The sequence below is a fragment of the Balaenoptera physalus genome, assembly GCF_965194825.1.
Source record: "Balaenoptera physalus genome assembly, chromosome: 8".
Taxonomy (NCBI): Eukaryota; Metazoa; Chordata; class Mammalia; order Artiodactyla; family Balaenopteridae; genus Balaenoptera; species Balaenoptera physalus.
Window position 1 is genome coordinate 22574173 of NC_138887.1, and position 20274 is coordinate 22594446.

The window sequence follows — 20274 nt, forward strand, 5'->3', positions numbered from 1 at the left end:
AACCAAATGGATTGATTTTGTCTAAGAATATAGCAAAAGAATGGCACAGGTAGAAATTGCTGAAGCTGAAAGGATGTGAGAAGGATCATGAGGTGATTGGGCCCAAATTTATCAGGGAATCCCAAATATGAATAAGACTGGGAAGCAGCAACTCTGATGGATAAACCTATGAGATATAGAGAAAAATAGAAAGTACAACATAAGACAAATGATTAGTAGTAATGGAGAGTAGAAAAAGAATACAACTAAGGAAGTGCACTAGAATAAACACCCATTTGCCAATACCAGGATCCTCCCTAGAGTTCCTCTTCCTGTGTCCCAGTTGTTCATTTTCTGAGTTTCTCTTTGTGGATACCCTTATAGTAAATCCTATATTACTTGAAGCTTCCAAATAAAGTTGTACTCTTTCAACCCGAAGACCTTATCTTAATAGAATTATTATATGATGTGTAAATACAAAAACGATTTCATATTCCCATATGGTATTTACATTTTAAAAGAGAATCTTATTAATTCCAAAATGTTTACAACTGGAGGCATATTTAGAAGATATTTTGAAACAGAATACTTCACATGAGTATTACCTATTCCAGATCCTTGCTTCTCATATCCTCAATAACAACAACAAACTTGACAAAAAAGTCCTCTTCACAATGCTACTAACCAACCAAACAAGATGACATTTATATTATGTTTTCTGGAAGTGTTTTGGTTTGATTTATACATTTCCATGTACTTTCATTAATATGAAGATGAATATGTAATTCATTAAATTTCGTCTTCATGATCAAGATGCTACATATTAATAAAATTTTTCCATTTTTACGATGTCTAAATTTACCAAGATGAGGGTATAAATCAAAGAAAGTTTATAGAGCTTTAGTTAAGAAACATCTTTTAAATGGCATTTTTACTATTCTTAAAAAAAAAAAAAAAAGCCATGCTTTCTGTATTACATTGCGTCAGGGCATTAAAGATTAATGAAGATGTTTGACTACAATGTTGAATTTATTTTTCATTTTGGAAAAAAAGTAACATATGCAAGATAATATGAGAGATGAAATAAAAAAGAAGCCTGTTTGATTCAAATGAGGAAAAATACATCAGTGTAGACTTGGCATTATATATCCAAAGAAATAAAAAGCAGAGATTGCAGCAGGGTCCAGAGTTTGCTTAGAGAAGACTCTTGACCTTATTCAGTTTCCACCAATACCCTATGCCCCAAACCAAATAAACAGAATCTGCATTTAGTTATGCGAACTGAGCTTCAATACAAACAGTTTAGTTTTTACTCAACTTTTTGTTGCTATATTTTCTTTCCTAAAGAGAAGCTGAAGCTGCTACCAAGCCCAGACAGAAACTAAGTCTGAGAATCACCCAGGAACTGCTCTGGACCACACTTGGAAGCAGTGGCTTTCAGTGGTCCTCATTTCCCTTTTTATTCTCCTCTCCCAACTTCTGTGCTGCTTCCCAGCTTTCTGTCCAAGGAGCCACCATCCTAATCTTTTCATTCTTGTTACTCTTGTTATAATCTTTCTTTCTTCCACCCTTTTCCCCACAACTTAGACACATGGTTGCCGAACTTTCTCCTAATGTAATCAGAAGAAAATCAGTTCCTAAAGTGTTAATTAATTGGTCAGATAAATGAATATAGGCTAACACTCTCTCAAGTGACCACAGTTTTCTGGAAAAAAAATTCTCTTTATCTTTTTGGTCAGATCCATGTATGACTCTATCACAAAATATTTTGATAAGCCTCAAAAGAATTTTCAAGTTATATATTCTGTTTACTGACATGCTCTAAAAATAGTTACCCCAAAAGAAGCAACCTATGGTCCGATCTTAAAAATTTAATACACAAATGACATCATATCCCTTAGACAATCATAGTCCTGGACAGCTTTGCCCTCAGATTCACTTCTGAAAATTTCTATGCCCTGCTGAGTGTCACAGAAAGGATAGTTACTACAGGCTGCATTTCTCAGGCTCCATGTCAGCTGCTTTCCTCCTGGGTTTGGTCAGTGGCAGGCATTGGCAGGGGAGTAGGCAGGGAGAGAAAGGAAGAATCCAGGATATGTCCCTCCCTCTCTATCAGAAGTGATGTCTTCAACAATAGCTGTTCTTCCTCCAAATCTCCATCTCCCTCCATGGTTGCAACTTCCCCCAGCTGATTCTGATCCCTGAGCTCTGGTAGTACAGCCTTTTCGCTTTCCCACTCAGACCTAGGGGCAGTAATGGTTTTCTGCTTCTTAATCTCTGAATCATCTTACAGATTTTCCATTGTGTGTCTCAGTTCTTTCATTACCTGTGTAACCTGTTCCCTGCATTAAGTACCCTCTGATTGTAATCTCAGAGTGGTTTCTTGGTTGAACTCTTTACAGGATGTGAAGTCCTAGAGATGACAATGTTTAGTATTGCACATACTTTCCTTAAAGCTATTTATTCCATAAATTGCCTCTGGTTATTAAGTTTTTCAAATAAGTGTGAGATGGGCAAAGATGATGAGACTTCAGTTGTTTCAGTTTCTCTTCTAATTTATTTGTCTGAAAACTGCCAGATGGGAAGATCTACCAAATATCCATTTGTTACAATGTCAATCTGAGAAAACAAAGCAATTAAATCCCTTGACAGGAAAAGCAGTGGGTTTTTTTGGACACCAACTTGTGAGTAATGATCAAATAAGTAAAAAGGAGCAAATGGCTAATGGGACAACTGCATTATAGGATGCCAATTTTAGATTTTCCTCAATGTTCAACTTGACAATGTTTAATATAATTTAAGTGTTTATTGAACAACTAGTCTATAGCAAATATTGTGCTAAGCCTAAGGATAGGATAATGAATAAGGCACAAAACTTGCCCTACAGGGCTTCCCTTCAGGAATGAGTAGGTGAATAAATAAATAAGAGTAGGTAAATAGGAAGAAAGATAATCACTTAAAAACATATAGGTATTAGAAACAGAATCCTTCTAGTAAGGGACTCATATGTGTAAACAAATAAATAGTAAATACTGATTAATTAAGACAAAATGGGAAAATATACAAGCTGCGGATATAGACCAAGAAGGGAGTACTAAATCTTGGTGGGGGATGTATAAAGAGGTTGACCAGGGAAAGTTTTCTGAAGAGATAATGTGATAGTTAATTTTTGTGTCAACTTGACTGGATCACAGGATGTCCAGATACCTTGTTAAACATTATTTCTGGGTGTGTCTGTGAAGTGTTTCTGGAAGAGATTAGTATTTGAACTAGTAAACTGAGTAAAGCAGATTGCTCTCCCCAGTGTAGGAGACATCCAATCTGTTGAGAGCCTGAATAGAAAAAAAGGTAGAGGAAGGCAGGATTCACTCTCTCTCTACCTGACTGATTGAGCTGGAACATTGATCTTCTCCTGACCTCAGTGCTCCTGGTGTTTAGACCTTCAGACTGGAATATACATCATCATTGGCTCTCCTGCTCCCAGATTTTCAAATTATTCCACCAGCTTTCCTGGATCTTCAGCTTACAGATTGCAGATGGTAGGACTTCTCAGCCTGCATAATCACATGAGCCAATTTCTTATAATAAAGCCCTTTATATATATGAATGAATGAATGAGTGAGTGAATGAATGAATAGGTGAATAAATAATAAGTAAAAGATAAGTTGGAGGAAAGATAGGTATTTAGAAACGTAAAGATATTAGAAACAGAATCAATAGGATCTATATCTATATATCTGCTTCTCTGGAGAACCCTGACTAATAACAGGGAACATCTAAGTAATATTTTGAAGGACCAATATCATTCCAAGCCAAGAGCCCTGTTAGAGAACTAGGTGATAGCAACATAATGAAAGGGTTTGTGTGTCATTGTAATGAGTCTGGGATTCAATGCATGCTGAAGAGTTCATTAAGGGTTATACATATAAGATAAACATGATCAGACACATGATTTTGAGGAATATTATGAAAGAAGTATGTAGAGAATGAGACTGGTTAAGAAATTGATGTGATCTAAACATACTTCTCTCTTTTTTTCTCAATTATTCTATCCTTTTAAATAATTTTATTGAAGTATAATTGATTTACAACATTGTGTTTAATTCTGCTGTACAGCAAAGTGACTCAGTTATACCTATATATTCTTTTTCATATTCTTTTCCACTTTGGTTTATCACAGGTTATTGAATATGGTTCCCTGTGCTATACAGTATGATCTTGTTTATTCACCTATATATAATAGTTTGCATCTGCTAATCCCCCACTCCCAATCCTTCCCTACCCCACCTCTCCTCCCTCTTGGCAACCACAAGTCTGTTCTCTATATTTAAACATACTTCTCTTAACCTGAGGGTGATGAGAACATAAACTAAGGTAATAGGGTTGGAAATTGGAAGTAACAATTTATTCAAGAAATATTTAGAAGGTAGAGTTGACAGGGTATTGAGACCATTTTAATGTATTGTGTTAAAGAATGAAGAAAACTATTTAGATGATATCAATTTATTCAAGTATTTAAAAATTTAACACTACATAGGTAATGTTCTTGAATTGGAAATTGAATGGGAATTGTAAACCTATAATAAGCTCAACATAGATGAGTTTGTTTCCAGCTTTACCAAATTGTTAATTGGGTCAACAAAACAAATTAGTTAAGAGCAGGGATTCTGCAGCCAGAGTCTGGCTTTGAACTCAGGGTCTGCCAGAAAATAGTAATAGCTATACGTTGAATAAATAAATAGATGAATGAGAAGGTGAATACATAATTAATTAATAAAATGTAGATAACAAATTGGAGGAAAGGTGGGTATTAAACACATATAGGTATTATATATCTTAGTTAACATTTCTGTAACTCAGCTTCTTTATCTCTGAAATGGGACTAGGAATAGGACCTACTTGTCAGGGTTGATAATACATCCAAAAAGGTTGGAATAGAGTATAACTAGATATTAGCATCATAATTATACCTAGAATGTTTCACTTGAATGCATCTAACTGAATGCTATTTCCAAGAAAGTAAAGATTTTTGTCTGTTTTGTTGGTAAAGAATCTGAAGTGCCAGAACAATGCCTGACAAACAGCAGATGCTCCATAAACATTTACTGAATAAATGAGAGAATACTTCTAATAGGCACATATAATTGTTATTTCTCCTTTAACAAGCATATAATGCTTAGTATATGTCATGCACTATTCTAAGCACTTTACATTACTCAACACATTTAATCATCAAAACAACCTTATGAGACAGTCTTATTGCTCCCTTTTTGTAGATTAGAACACTGAAACACAAACAGTTATTATTATTGAATATTTATGGTCTCAGTTTGAGGTGTTACAACAAAATGCCATAGACTGGATGGCTTATAAACAACAGAAATTGAACTCTCACAGTTCTCGGTACTGAGAAATCCTAGATTGAGGCACCAGCAGATCAATGGCGACATAGATGGACAACTTCTTGCTGTGTCATCACTAGACAGAAGGGGAAAAGGAGCTCTCTGGGTTCTCTTTTATAAGGGCACTAATCTATTGTTCATAAGGGCTCCACTTCATGATCTAATCACCTGCCAAGGGCCCCACCTCCTAATACCATCATACAGAGGATGAGGTTTTAAGATTTTCATTTCAGGGGGACGCATGCAGTCGATAGCAGTTATCAAAGATCACACAGGAGTAGGAGTCAAAGCTAGAATTTGAGCTCAGACACTATGGCTCTAGAGTTTTATGCTATTGTCCATAATACACTTACAAGCTTGGCTCTAAGGGCCAAGGAGATAGACGGTAATGGCAGTTCCCAAGGAGAGGGAGTCTCTTTTTGATTTAGGCAGAGTATCCCAACTGTTTTCATTGAAGGATTAAGTAAATTCAAAGTGACAGTCAGCAAGCCTTTAATGATTCTCCAGTTGGAATATTTGTTTTTAACTTGAGAAAATGAGCTGTCCTTGTTGTAGCTGATATTTGGGGGACAGCAAATATCTCAGCATCCAGCTCTTGGCAATCTCATAAAAGCTTTGATGGGGCTAAATACAAACCTGAATAAGATTCCTTGTCTCCCTAATTTTGCATTTATGCTACATTGTACTTTTTTTTCCCTTTATACACATTATTACTCCTGTTATTTGTAAACTCTGTGTTTTGTACTCTATTCTAGTATTTTATTTTATTATTTCATCTTCTTACACTCTTTCCCTTCTGTTTATTCACTCTTCCACATTCAGACTTCACCTATACTGTTAAGATTCATGTTTTTATGTCTTATTGAAATTGTTTTTATGATTTTCTTTTTTGTTTGCTTTTCTGTTTTTTGGCTCTACATGACAGACAGAGATTATTTATAACCCCCTTATTGTTTCTTGGTATTGTCAACAGGTTGACAATTTCCCCAATTGTCTCCCTAGGGTACTTCTGAATAATCTTTTAAAGTATTCCCCTGCATCAGAAAAATAGAATATCAAAAATTCTGAGCCATACTTGATATGAAAGGTACACTTTGGTTTGACGGGGTTTTTCTGAGACAAAAATGTACCATTCCTGTGTTACTGTGTTACTGTAGTACCAGGTCTGAAATTTCTACCAATAAGTTTGTTCCTCTAGAACCTACTATACTGATATAGTAAACTATGAAAGTAAACTGATATCAACAGAAAGCCATTTCAAAGTTCATATGCTTTAAATTTGGTCATCTAGCCAGTGTTATTCAGCCCTCTTCCACTGGCATATTATCGTGGCACAATTTCCCTTAACATTCTCTATTGGTGAATCAGAGAGCTTGTCCTAAAAAACTATTTTATTCCCTAAAGGGAACTTATCCCTTTTGAGAATAAGAGGGGTTAAGTTTTGAAGTTATAATAAGTTGGTAGCTATACATACATACATAAATATGCACACACTCTCGCACACACATACACATATACATATATATGTGTATATATCTATATCAGTTTGTCAGAGTAAATAAAAAAATATAGGGACTTCCCTGATGGTGCAGTGGTTAAGAATCCACCTGCCAATGCAGGGGACACAGGTTCGATCCCTGGTCTGGGAAGATCCCACATGCCACTGAGCAACTGCTGAGCCTGTGCACCACAACTACTGAAGCCCGTGCGCCTAGAGCCTGTGCTCTGCAACAAGAGAAGCCACCACAATGAGAAGCCCGTGCACCACAACAAAGAGTAGCCCCCGCTCGCCTCAACTAGAGAAAGCCCGCGCGCAGCAACAAAGACCCAATGCAGCCAATAAATAAATAAAAATTTAAAAAACTACATATTATGTGTTATAGACATATTTTATATATTTTATAAATATATTTAATCTTCCAAACTCTAAAGCATTATCATCCATATTCTTCTTCAATGTGTTTGAATTTCCACAAATGATAAGTTGGAAAGCAAGGATTTATTGACTGTGTTCTTATCAAAATTGACTCCAAATGAATTGTTTTGTATTATCATCCTTATTCTGCGACGAGGAATGACTGAGCTTATAAAAACCCAACCTGGATGGGGGATTTTTTTTTTCTGGATTAGAAAACATAAGGGAGAGAGAAAGCAAGTCATATCCTACCCATTATGATCAACAGCCCATGCTAATGGCATTCGTTAAGCTAAATGAGCAGGAGAATGAGGATCCAAGCTTTCTAATTGAGGCAGATTTATTTTTAGTATGAAATTCTCTCAAAATACATTTTCTTTTTTAAAATACCAAGTGCCATATTAAGACATATAATTTAAACAACCAATCATGGATGGGTTTAGCCCTTCTGGAAGTGTGAAATTATACAAGCACCCAAATCATCATTATCACTTTTATAGTTTTATTATGACTGTTATTTATTACATGAGTGAATAAAATATAAAAAGGAAAGAGAAAACGTTCTTCATTAGCGTTAATGACTCATCCTAGCAATTTTGATATTGAGTTAACAGTTTAAGTTCTCTTCTGCCCTAGATTCTCTCCTGAGAGCATCAGTCATGTCAAATAAATGCATATCACAAAAGTAATAGCACTTTAGAATAGGATGCTTGGAAATAGATTTTATATATGCTGAGCTCTACTGTGCTTGGAAGAAAAATTATATATATATACACACACACACATATATGGACACACACATATATATGTAGCATATATGAAGGTTAATAAGCCTAACACAAATAACATATATTCTAATGAATTTTATACACAGTAGATTCTGCAAGTACTTTTATAATAAGTACTTATAAAACTTTAGGTATAACTGAAAGATGACTTGTCATTAAAAGATCTGGATTTAAACTGTAGTTCTGCTGTTACTACCTCTATACTATGGGTGAATCCCTAAAATAAGAATAATAAATGTGAAGTCAAATAACAATTTTCAAAGTTTTGGTCCTGACTACACCAAAGTAACTTGTTTCAGGTAAATCCTCCCACCAAAAAAATTATAAAAGCTAGACAAAACATATAAAACAACTATTTGAAAGCATTGGAGAGGAACCAAAGCAGGCAGGGTTTGAGGGTCTATAACCTTTGAGACAATGGAAGCACGTAAGATGAGTTCTACATTCACCCAGGCTTTTCCTTGAAGCCATTTTCCAATTCACTGCACAGTGGAGCAGAACCCAAGCAAAAAGTAGCAGTCTCACAGGGCTGAAAAAAGCAATGGCAGGATTTTAAAGCTGCTAAATTGGATGGGACTTGAGAAGCAAAATCCTTGAAATGAGAGAACTACAGTAGCGAGTAAAAAGAATTTTCAGACTAATCTCCCTGAAGATGTCAGTTGATTCCTAATCCTTGCATGTGAAAGATGAGACAAGAAAGAAAAAGATGAAAAAAAGAAAGAAAGAAAATAGAAAGAAAGAAAGAAGGAGGGAAGGAAGGAAGGGAGGAAGGGAGGGAGGGAGGGTGGGAGAGAGAGAGAGAGAGGGAGAGAGAGAGAGAGACGGAAAGAAAGAAGGAAGGAAGGAAGGAAGGAAGGAAGGAAGAAAAAAAGAAAGAAAAAGAGAAAGAAAGAAAGAAAGAAAGAAAGAAAGAAAGAAAGAAAGAAAGAAAGAAAGAAAGAAAGAAAGAAAGAAAGAAAAAGAAAGAAAGAAAGAAAGGAAGGAAGGAAGGAAGGAAGGAAGGAAGGAAGGAAGAAAGAAAGAAAGAAAGAAAAGAAAAGGAAAGAAAGAGAAAGGAAAGGAAAAAGAAAAAAAGAAAAGCTAAAACTAAAGCCCAGCCATAAATGGTAACCGGAGGCAAAAAAACTGAGCAGAAATCTGATCATTCACATAGTACTGAGAAGACAGAAGTTGAAGGTCAAGACCTGGAATGTTGGAAGAATCTTCTCAAACCCTTAAAGTCTTCTGTTGAGGCTCCAGGAAGGAGACACCCTAGGAGTCAAGCCACACTTTAAGTATAAGGCACATACTTTAGGAGTAAAGACTACAACCTAAAAGTAACAGCAAAACCGATATAGAATAGTCCTTTAATAATGGCACTCAACAGAATCAACACTGGGAGGAGTTGATCCACTGTCCACTGATACACCATCTGTTGTTCAAAAACATTTAACCCTCTTTAAAGAAAAATGACATATTCCAGAATCATTATAATTTTTTTATCCAAAATATTTATCATTGAATCAAAAATAACGAGGCATGTCAAATGCCCTTTATCCAGATTCATCAATTTTTTAATATTTTGTCCCATTTGCTTCATCACTTTTCTACGTCTAATATTTTTCTGAGGATACATACAACATGCGTCATTTACCACTTAATGCTTTAATACGATTTCTGTAGGAATGAAGAGCTCCTCTTACATAGCCATAGTAAAATGATCAAATTCATGAAATTGAACATTGGTATATTTTTATCTATATTTCACATTCTATTTTCTTCAACTGTCCCAATATATCCTTTCTGGGTATTTTTTACTGGTATAAAATCATATCCATGATTGTGTATGCATTTACTTGAAATGTCTATTAAATTTAATTTTGAGGGGTTAAATCTAGAACATTTATTTAAACTTTTCTTTGTTTTCCAGGACACTGACTATTTTGTTTTTAATAATATAGGTCTGGTATTTTATTTGAATTTTCTTCACATGGGTTTTGCTGGTGTTTCCTTGTGTTTAGATTTAGGTTATGCATTTAGGGACTGGAAAACTATGTTATGTTATGCTGTGTCCTTCTTAAGGTATCATCTATACACCCACGATGTTTGTTCCCTCTTAGTGATAATGATAATTTTGATCACTTGGCTGATGTGTTGACTGGTTTATTTACTGTAAACTGATTATTTTCCCTTTTGTAATTAATACGTAGTTTTGAGGAAGATAATTTGAGGCTATGTGAATTCCTGTTCTTCATCAAATTTTTCACCTCTAAATTTAGCAATTATTTGTTTCTTGCCTGTGATAGTGCAAAACAATAACTTCCTAAATCTATTATTCTTCTATATTTGTAAGTGATAATTCTACTGTAAGGAAGAATTTTTCTATTCTCCTTAATTTATTTGTTTACTTATTTGTATTGATAGTTTGCATTCACGGGTTCTTATTCTATGGGTTATAATCCATTAATGTCTTTATTTAATTAGAGGTTCAAGTTGTTCCAGATTTGGCCAGAGGGATCCCCCTTCAAATTGATCCCTGTGTCATTGTGGCATGCTAACATCACTTTTTGATCACTTCTTAATTTTCTGGCACAGAAAAATTCCAGGTTCATCCTAATTTTCTCTTCCCAGCCTTGGAATTAGCTATTTCTCCAAGATTCCCTGTTGTCTTTTAGTGGAGAATGGTATTTAGAAAAAAGGACCTAGTTTTCTGAATGCTAGGTTTGTTCATTGCCAATAGAATGTCATTATTTCCAGGCAGAGGTGGAGGTGGGAGATAGATACATACGTACATAGATACGTCCAAAGGGATTTATTTTGCCTTTCCCAACCCATTGTTGTACTTTCCTTCCTCCACAGTAGAAATATAAATATATTTATTCATTTGCTCAATATTATAGCATATACAAAATAGTCACACTTGTTAAACCCCAAAGAAATTAAAATCAGACCTATTTTTAAAAGTTCAAGATATGTTTGGAGTTCCTTTTTTTCTTTTTCTTCTTTAGCCTGAGGATATATAGTCGAAGAATTGCTTTATAAAGTTAATTGGATTTGTGTTTTTATTTTTGTTTCATTTTATTTTATTTTATTTTATTTAGTGGAGATTTTATTCCTTAGATATATGATTGATTCATTTGTGTCTATTTGCATTAAATTTGGCGGTTTTATTTTTCCATTCTTTTAAAAATTTTATTTAATTGTGTAGAGCATTGATATGATTCCAAAATTTGAAACTGTAGAAAATGCTATATTCAATGAAATGTTACTTCCTCTCACATTTTTCACTTTCTCTTTTACACTTGTAGATAACCAGTGTTGTTGTTCTCTTATATGTCCTTACTGTGTTTCTTATTGTAAAATTAACAAATACTTAGATGTTTCCTTATTTTTCCTCTGTCTTATATGGAAATATTATACCATATATACTCTGTACTGTTTTGCTGTTTGCTTTCTAAAAATGTTATGATATAGTCTGGAAATCACTCCATATCAACTGATGAACTCTTGTATTCTTTTACATACCTGCACAGTGTCCGTGTATGTGTGTGTGATATTAACTCAATCAATTTCTTATTGTGTGGGTATTTACACAGTTTTTAACATTTTGTAATTACAAATAACGCTATGATGAATAATTGTGCGCATGTATGTTTTTGTATTATGGAGACTGTAAGTTCATGGTAAATTCATAGATGCGAGATGGCTGTGTCAAAGGACAAATACATAGGTAGTTCTATTAATATCACCAAATTCCCTTCCAAGAGGCTTTTGCCATTTTGCATTTCACCCGCAATATATAAAATATCTCCACAGCTTCATGAATAGAATGTATTCTCAAATTTCTAAATTTTTGCCAGGTTGGTACCTGAGAAATGGTATCAAAATGCAGTTTTGATTTATGTAACTCTTTTTTATATATGAAGTTAAATATATTTTCATATTTAAGGCTATTCTTATATCTTTTATGCAAATTGTTTTTTAACTTTTGCTTATTTTTTTGAAGAGTTTTTAGAAATTCCTATATTTAAAAACTTCTGTATATATTTGATACATTACTCTTTATATGGAATATATGTTGTAAATATTTTCTTCCAATTTGTCATCTAGTTTTTGACTTGGTTTATGGTTTTTTCTTATTTTTGTTTGGTTTAGTTTGCCATGCAAAAGTCTTTTAAAATTATTTATATGTGGACAAATTTGTTAATCATTTTTTATTGCATGAAATTTTGAATTCTAATTGCAAAATCTTCCTCTACATCCAGGTTATAGAAAATTTCATTCATGTTTTCTTCTGCTACTTGGATAGTTTCATGTTTTACATTTAGATCTCTGATCCTGTTAGAGTTAATTCTTGCATATGCTCTAAGGATTAGAAATAATCTTGTATTTTCCCAAATGGCAAACAAATTGTACCAGGAGCGTTTAAATAGATTTTTGCCTCAGGTATTCAGATATCAATATACTAAATGTCTTCATATATTGTACTTAGCTTTATTTCTGTATCTTCTGTTATATTCTAATGATCTCTGTATCTCTTCATGAATTAGCACTACATTGTTTCGATTACAGAGATTTTTAGTGTATATTATAATTCATAGATCTAGTCATCCTAGACCTTGTTTGGCTTTAGAAAAAGAAAAAAACATGATCGTGTTTCCATTGTCAGAGTCCAACAGTACAATGAGTGTTTTCCAACAATTATCCAAATATAACTAATTACTTTTGTCTAAGAAATAGAGCTGTTTTATTTCTGCTTGCATTAATTGTTGAGAACATGGGCTGATTTTATTTGGATGCAGTTCTTACACTTACCAAATAATGATTAAATATGGAAACCAAATATTAATTTTAAAAAGGTAAAATACTTCATTTAAGACTGGAATTTGAAAACTATGAAAGAGAGATGTGAGTTCAGGTACCCTAGTACCCCTAAACAGTTTTCATAAAGTACCAACTAATGGAGCATATTTAATTTCTATTTCTACTTTCTCATAACCAGGAAAAGGAAAGCTTATGCTAAGCCTATAATTTGATTATTTTAATTGCTGTTCACACTTGATGTTTTAATAATGTTTTTATTTCAAAGGAGATGTTCAAATTGCCATATTACTTTCTTAATTTATTTCATTGTAGTGGATTTAATTTTTATTTTAACTCATTTCTTGGCAGTGGAAAATGACATGTTTGTATAATAACAGTTTTCCTTAAAGCATGGGAATATTTTAGGTGTAACATCTATGAAATAAAAAAATAATTCATTAGTGGCCTTGTAATGTAGTGAGAAAATATGAAAATAACAACAAGAGACTTGGGGTCCTAATCTGAAGTTCTGACATACGTAGTTTTAGGACCATGATGAAGGCACCAGATCCTCAATCCACAGTTTTGTCATTTGTAAAATGTGGGAATTGTATTTAATCGGTGCTTTCTAATCATTATTTATTAAGTATTGGTTTTAAATAATTTTTATAGAATGTATTACATGTTGGAACTGTAATATTATTGAAAACCTTGAAAAAGAGGGACATTTCTACATTTTCCATTTAACAAACTGGTCAGTTTTATAAAGTCTGCCTCCCTTACTAATTCATAAAGGCAAGGCTATGTCCAATTTGTTAAAGTTTTGGATACTAGTATTGTGCCTTGCATGTACTTAGTCCTCAATAAATATGTGTTGACTGGTAAGAATGCACAGCAACTGGAACTCTTCATACTTTGCTGGTAGGCAATTTCTTACCCAGCTAAGAATGAATAACTCTTCAGTAAATGAATGTTCATAGCTGTTTTATTCATAACAGCTAAAATCTGGAAATAACCCAAGTGTCTTCCAACTAAGTGAATAGATAAACTGTGATATATTCATACAGTAGAGTACAAAATACAAAATCAGCAATAAAAAGAAATAAACTTTTGACACCTGCAATAGCTTGAATGGATCTCAAGGGCATTGTGCTGATCAAAGAAAAAAAATGAAAAAAAACAAACAAACAAAAACAGAACAAAATTCTAACCACATACTATACGATTCCATTTGTTTAACATTCTTTTTTTTTTTTTAATTTTTATTTATTTATTTATTTTATTTTTGTCTGTGTTGGGTCTTCGTTTCTGTGTGAGGGCTTTCTCTAGTTGCGGCAAGCGGGGGCCACTGTTCATCGCAGTGTGCGGGCCTCTCACTGTCGTGGCCTCTCTTGTTGCGGAGCACAGGCTCCAGACACGCAGGCTCAGTAGTTGTGGCTCACGGGCCTAGTTGCTCCATGGCATGTGGGATCTTCCCAGACCAGGGCTCGAACCCGTGTCCCCTGCATTGGCAGGCAGACTCTCAACCACTGCGCCACCAGGGAAGCCCCTAACATTCTTAAAGTGATAAAATTATAGGGATAGAGAACAAAAAAGTGGTAACCAGGACTTAGAGTTGGGTAAAGGTATGATATGATTATTAAGGAGTAACACCAGGTAGTTTCTTTGTGGTGTTTGAACAGTTCCTGACTGTGGTGAAGTTTAATCTATATGTGTGATACAATTGTGTACAACCATACATAAAAATAAGAAAAAAAAAGATGTAAAACCTGGTGAAATCAGAATAATGACTATATTTGAGTTAATAGTATTTTACCAATGTCCATTTCCTGTTTCTGACAATGTATTATGGTTATGTAAATATTATTTTTAAAAGTATATTACCTTTGTGGGACCTCTTTGCACTATTTTTACAACTTCCTGTGAAATTTAATCCATTTCAAAAGAAAAAGAAAAACGTAGGTTGAGTGAGTTAACAAATGAACAGAGCAACGACCCTCACATTGTCTTGACTAGGATGTACTCATGCAAACTGGACTCTGGTGGGCAGTCTAGAATTAGTCTTATGTTCCTGTGTTTCTTCAGCTCATTTGAAGTACAATTATTTTATTACTAATTATTTCCATTTTCTTTGCCTAGAAACTAATCCCAGTTCCAGACCAAACCAATTGGATTCTTGTCCTTTTTTTGTTGCTTTTTAATACCCAGCTAGTGACTACTTCTGCTCCATTCTGATTCCTAGAAAAGCAATATACTTTCATGCCTGGATTGGAGGTTACGGTTAACCTACCATGAAGGTTAGGTACTCCTAACCTTCAGTTTGAATCTGTTTTCTTTATAGTCATTATACAAAACTCAGCTAGAATGTTCATTTATATACTTTAATCTGTTTTGAACATATGGCATCATGCTCATCTTGGAGTTGACTCTTTGGTATTTATCATTTCAAACTGTTATTTTACTTTTCAGTAAGACTTCCTATCTGAAGCCTCAGTAACTCCAAAATTTAACAATATCATTTAGGTGCATCTTAAACCCACCATTTCTATAATAAATTATAATTTGATACTGTTGGCTTTATTTTTGTTTATTTTTTAAAACATCTTTATTGGAGTATAATTGCTTTACAATGGTGTGTTAGTTCCTGCTGTAAAACAACGTGAATCAGCTATACATATACATATATCTCCGTATCTCTTCCCTCTTGCATCTCCCTCCCTCCCACCCTCCCTATCCCACCCCTCTAGGTGGTCACAAAGCACTGAGCTGATCTCCCTGTGCTGTGGGGCTGCTTCCCACTAGCTATTTTACATCTGGTAGTGTATAAATGTACATGCCACTCTCTCACTTTGTCCCAGCTTACCCTTCCCCCTCCCTGTGTCCTCAAGTCCATTCTCTAGTAGGTCTGCGTCTTTATTCCCGTCTTGCCCCTAGGTTCTTCATGACAATTTTTTTTTTTTTTTAGATTCCATATATAAGTGTTAGCATATGATATTTGTTTTTCTTTTTCTGACTTACTTCACTCTGTGTGACAGACTCTAGGTCCATTCACCTCACTACAAATAACTCAATTTCATTTCTTTTTATGGCTGAGTAATATTCCTTTGAATATATGTGCCACATCTTCTTTATCTATTCATCTGTTGATGGACACTTAGGTTGCTTCCATGTCCTGGCTATTGTAAATAGAGCTGCAGTGAACATTGTGGTACATGACTCTTTTTGAACTATGGTTTTCTCAGGGTATATGCCCAGCAGTGGGATTGCTGGGTCATATGGCAGCTCTATTTTTAGTTTTTTAAGGAACCTCCATACTGTTCTCCATAGTGGCTGTATCAATCTACACTTCCACCAACAGTGCAAGAGGGTTCCCTTTTCTCCACACCCTCTCCAGCATTTATTGTTTGTAGATTTTTTGATGATGGCCATTATGACAGGTTTGAGGTGATATCTCATTGTAGTTTTGATTTGCATTTCTCTAATGGTTAATGATGTTGATCATTCTTTCATGTGTTTGTTGGCAATCTGTATATCTTCTTTGGAGAAATGTCTATTTAGGTCTTCTGCCCATTTTTGGATTGGGTTGTTTGTTTTTTTTGATATTGAGCTGCTTATAAATTTTGGAGATTAATCCTTTGTCAGTTGCTTCATTTGCAAATATTTTCTCCCATTCTTAGGGTTCTGTTTTTGTCTTGTTTATGGTTTCCTTTGCTGTGCAAAAGCTTTTAAGTTTCATTAGGTCCCACTTGTTTATTTCTGTTTTTATTGCCATTTCTCTGAGGTGGGTCAAAAAAGGATCTAGCTGTGATTTATGTCATAGAGTGTTCTGCCTATGTTTTCCTCTAAGAGTTTTATAGTGTCTGGCCTTACATTTAGGTCTTTAATCCATTTTGAGTTTATTTTTGTGTATGGTGTTAGGGAGTGTTCTAATTTCATTCTTTTACATGTAGCTGTCCAGTTTTCCCAGCACAACTTATTGAAGAGGCTGTCCTTTCTCCATTGTATATTCTTGCCTCCTTTATCAAAAATAAGGTGACCATATGTGCGTGGGTTTATCTCTGGGCTTTCTATCCTGTTCCATTGATCTATATTTCTGGTTTTGTGCCAGTACCATACTGTCTTGGTTACTGTAGCTTTGTAGTATAGTCTGAAGTCAGGGAGCCTGATTCCTCCAGCTCCGTTTTTCTTTCTCAAGATTGCTTTGGTATTCGGGGTCTTTTGTGTTTCCATACAAATTGTGAACTTTTTTATTCTAGTTCTGTGAAAAATGCCATTGGTAGTTTGGTAGGGATTGCACTGACTCTGTAGATTGCTTTGGGTAGTATAGTCATTTTCACAGTGTTGATTCTTCCAGTCCAAGAACATGGTATATCTCTCCATCTGTTTCTATCATCTTTAATTTCTTTCATCAGAGTCTTATAGTTTCCTGCATACAGGTCTTTTGTCTCCTTAGGTAGGTTTATTCCTAGGTATTTTATTCTTCTTGTTGCAGTGGTAAATGGGAGTGTTTCCTTAATTTCTCTTTCAGAGTTTTCATCATTAGTGTATAGGAATGCAAGAGATATCTTGCATTATTTTGTGTCCTGCTACTTTACCAAATTCATTGATTAGCTCTAGTACTTTTCTGGTAGCATCTTTAGGATTCTCTTTCTATAGTATCATGTCATCTCTAAACAGTGAGTGACAGCTTTACTTCTTTTCCTATTTGGATTCCTTTTATTTTTCTTCTCTGATTGCTGTGGCTGAAACTTCCAAAACAATGTTTAATAATGGTGAGAGTGGGCAACCTTGTCCTGTTCCTGATCTTAGTGGAAATGGTTTCAGTTTTTCACCATTGAGGATGATGTTGGCTGTGGGTTTATCATATATGGCCTTTATTATGTTGAGGTAAGTTCCTTCTATGCCTACTTTCTGGAAGGTTTTTATCATAAATGGGTGTTGAATTTTGTCAAAAGCTTTTTCTGCATCTATTGAGATGATCATATGGTTTTTGTTCTTCAGTTGATACTGTTGGCTTTAGAAGGAATAGGTAACAAGGCCAAAGGTCACAGTTTTCAATGATAAGCAGAAAGTAATTTTTTTTATGTTTGTTTTTGTTTTGTTTTACAACAGGTGAATTTGGGAATTGTATCATAGGAAAGTCTCTGAAATTATTCCTTAAAATCTTACACAGATGTTTTACAGATGTGTTTCTAATGTCAAACCATTTTACCTGACCTGAATTAGGGCCAATAAATTAATAGCATTCAAATTTGAATGGAACTTTTTATTGTTTCTTATGAGAAAATGTCCTACAATATCCTTTTTTTACTATATTTTTAATTTTCTCTCTGGTAAAATTACACTTACACATGTTATTATTTCTGAGTTCTGCTTCATTTCTCTGAGTAAGCAATTATGTGAAGGAAATCAAATAATATTTCTATAACCTTTGTTCATTCATGTATTTAATCACCTGAGTACCTATTATATGTCCTCTGCTCTCACAGGCACCAAGAATATTATGGGGAATAAGGTAAATGAAGTCTTCTTTCTCATAATATTTGCATTTCAGTGTTTACTTGTTTTGTTTCTAGCTGGACTGGAGTTTTGCATTGGCATCTTACTTTTTCTTAGGTTTCATCAGAAGTTTCTTATATTCAAAGGCATATTCTCCATGCATGGAATTTAAAGATATCTGGTGGCTTCCCTGGTGGCGCAGTGGTTGAGAATCTGCCTGCTAATGCAGGGGACACGGGTTCAAGCCCTGGTCTGGGAAGATCCCCCATGCCGTGGAGCAACTGGGCCCGTGAGCCACAGCTACTGAGCCTGCGTGTCTGGAGCCTGTGCTCCGCAGCAGGAGAGGCCACGATGGTGAGGGGCCTGCGCACCGCAATGAAGAGTGGCCCCCGCTTGCCGCAACTGGAGAAAGCCCTCGCGCAGAAATGGGGACCCAAAGCAGCCAAAAATAAATAAATAAAAATAAATTTAAAAAAAAAAAGATAAAGATATCTGGTGAAGGAATCTGCCTTTTATATGAATGTGCTTTCTCAGCAATAGGGATTTGGCACTATATCTTATCACTGAGATGCTAGAAATGTAAACTAATTTTCGAAAAGACCAAAGACCCTTAAAATAAATCTTTATGTATAATTTAAATTAATTTGAGAGGTGTAGTTACTAAGCACATATGATTTTTATCTGAGCAGGTAGTTAAGACTGAAAATGTATTCTTTTAAAAATAAAATAATAACTAAGATAAGCCACCAAGATTATTAACATTAAACTATAGTTGTGTACCTATACATAGACATTTATCTCATACATATTTTTGGTGCATGCATCTGTTTGACTGCTATGCTGTTTGGGCGGTCAAAGTTATTCATTTTAAGCAGAATTTTGCACTTTCATTTAGTTATGTTTATAATAAACGTCTCTCTTTATATTGGTCTAGTACTTCACTTACTGTGTTAAATAGCCAGGGATTGGAAAGTCATTTTCAAAGATCTATCCTTGTGCTGCAGCATAGCAAGTCTTGCAGTGAAACTCAAGATTGGTCAAGAATAAAAATTATCCTTCAATTCCCTGAAGAAAGTTGAGTAACACTGATAGAACATCATGGGGAAACTTGCATTGCTAATGCTTCCTTTCCACTTTGATCTTTATAGAATAAAATGTTTTAATTTCCTTAGCTGTCATGTTTAAGCCTAATTGAAAAAATTGCAGAACAGTCTAAAAATAATTCATTAACTGTGCTCTAGGGTGCTAGCTAAACCCCCCATGAGTGTGAAACATGCTTTACAATGTGATATTAAGGTAATCCTGGACTCTATCCTGCTCCAGGCAAGTCATCTTCCTACATGGCAAAGTAATATCAGAATAAGATGCCAGAGCATTTCTGCATTTCCCTGATTTCTTCTTCTCTAACATCAAATGCATAGGTTTAGTTGGAGCACATCTGGGATTCTTTTGCCTCATAAAAAAAATCTCCACCAGAGCATTCCTTAAAAATGATTATTCAGTGATTCCTGGAGAAATTCATTATGAATTTAGAAATCAAATGCAATTTATCCCATATATGATAGTCCTTCCAATTGTAAACAAAAGTTTTCCTTTGATAAAAGTCAACTCTAGTTTTTATCTTATTATCTTTATTTGTTCTTATTGTTATTGAACTTCTGAAACAACTCCCAATAAATGTGTGTTTCTTACACATTAAAGTTTTTCAAATATTTGGATATAATTATTATGTTCCTTCTAAATATTTTGGTTTCTGGGTGTTATGGACTGCATGTTTGTGTCCTCCCAAAATTCAAATGTGAAACCCTAACCCTCAGTGGGGTGGTATTAGGAGGTGGGGCCTTTGGGAGGTAATTAGGGTTACACAAAGTCTTGAGAATAGAGTCCCCATGGTGGGATTAGTGTCCTT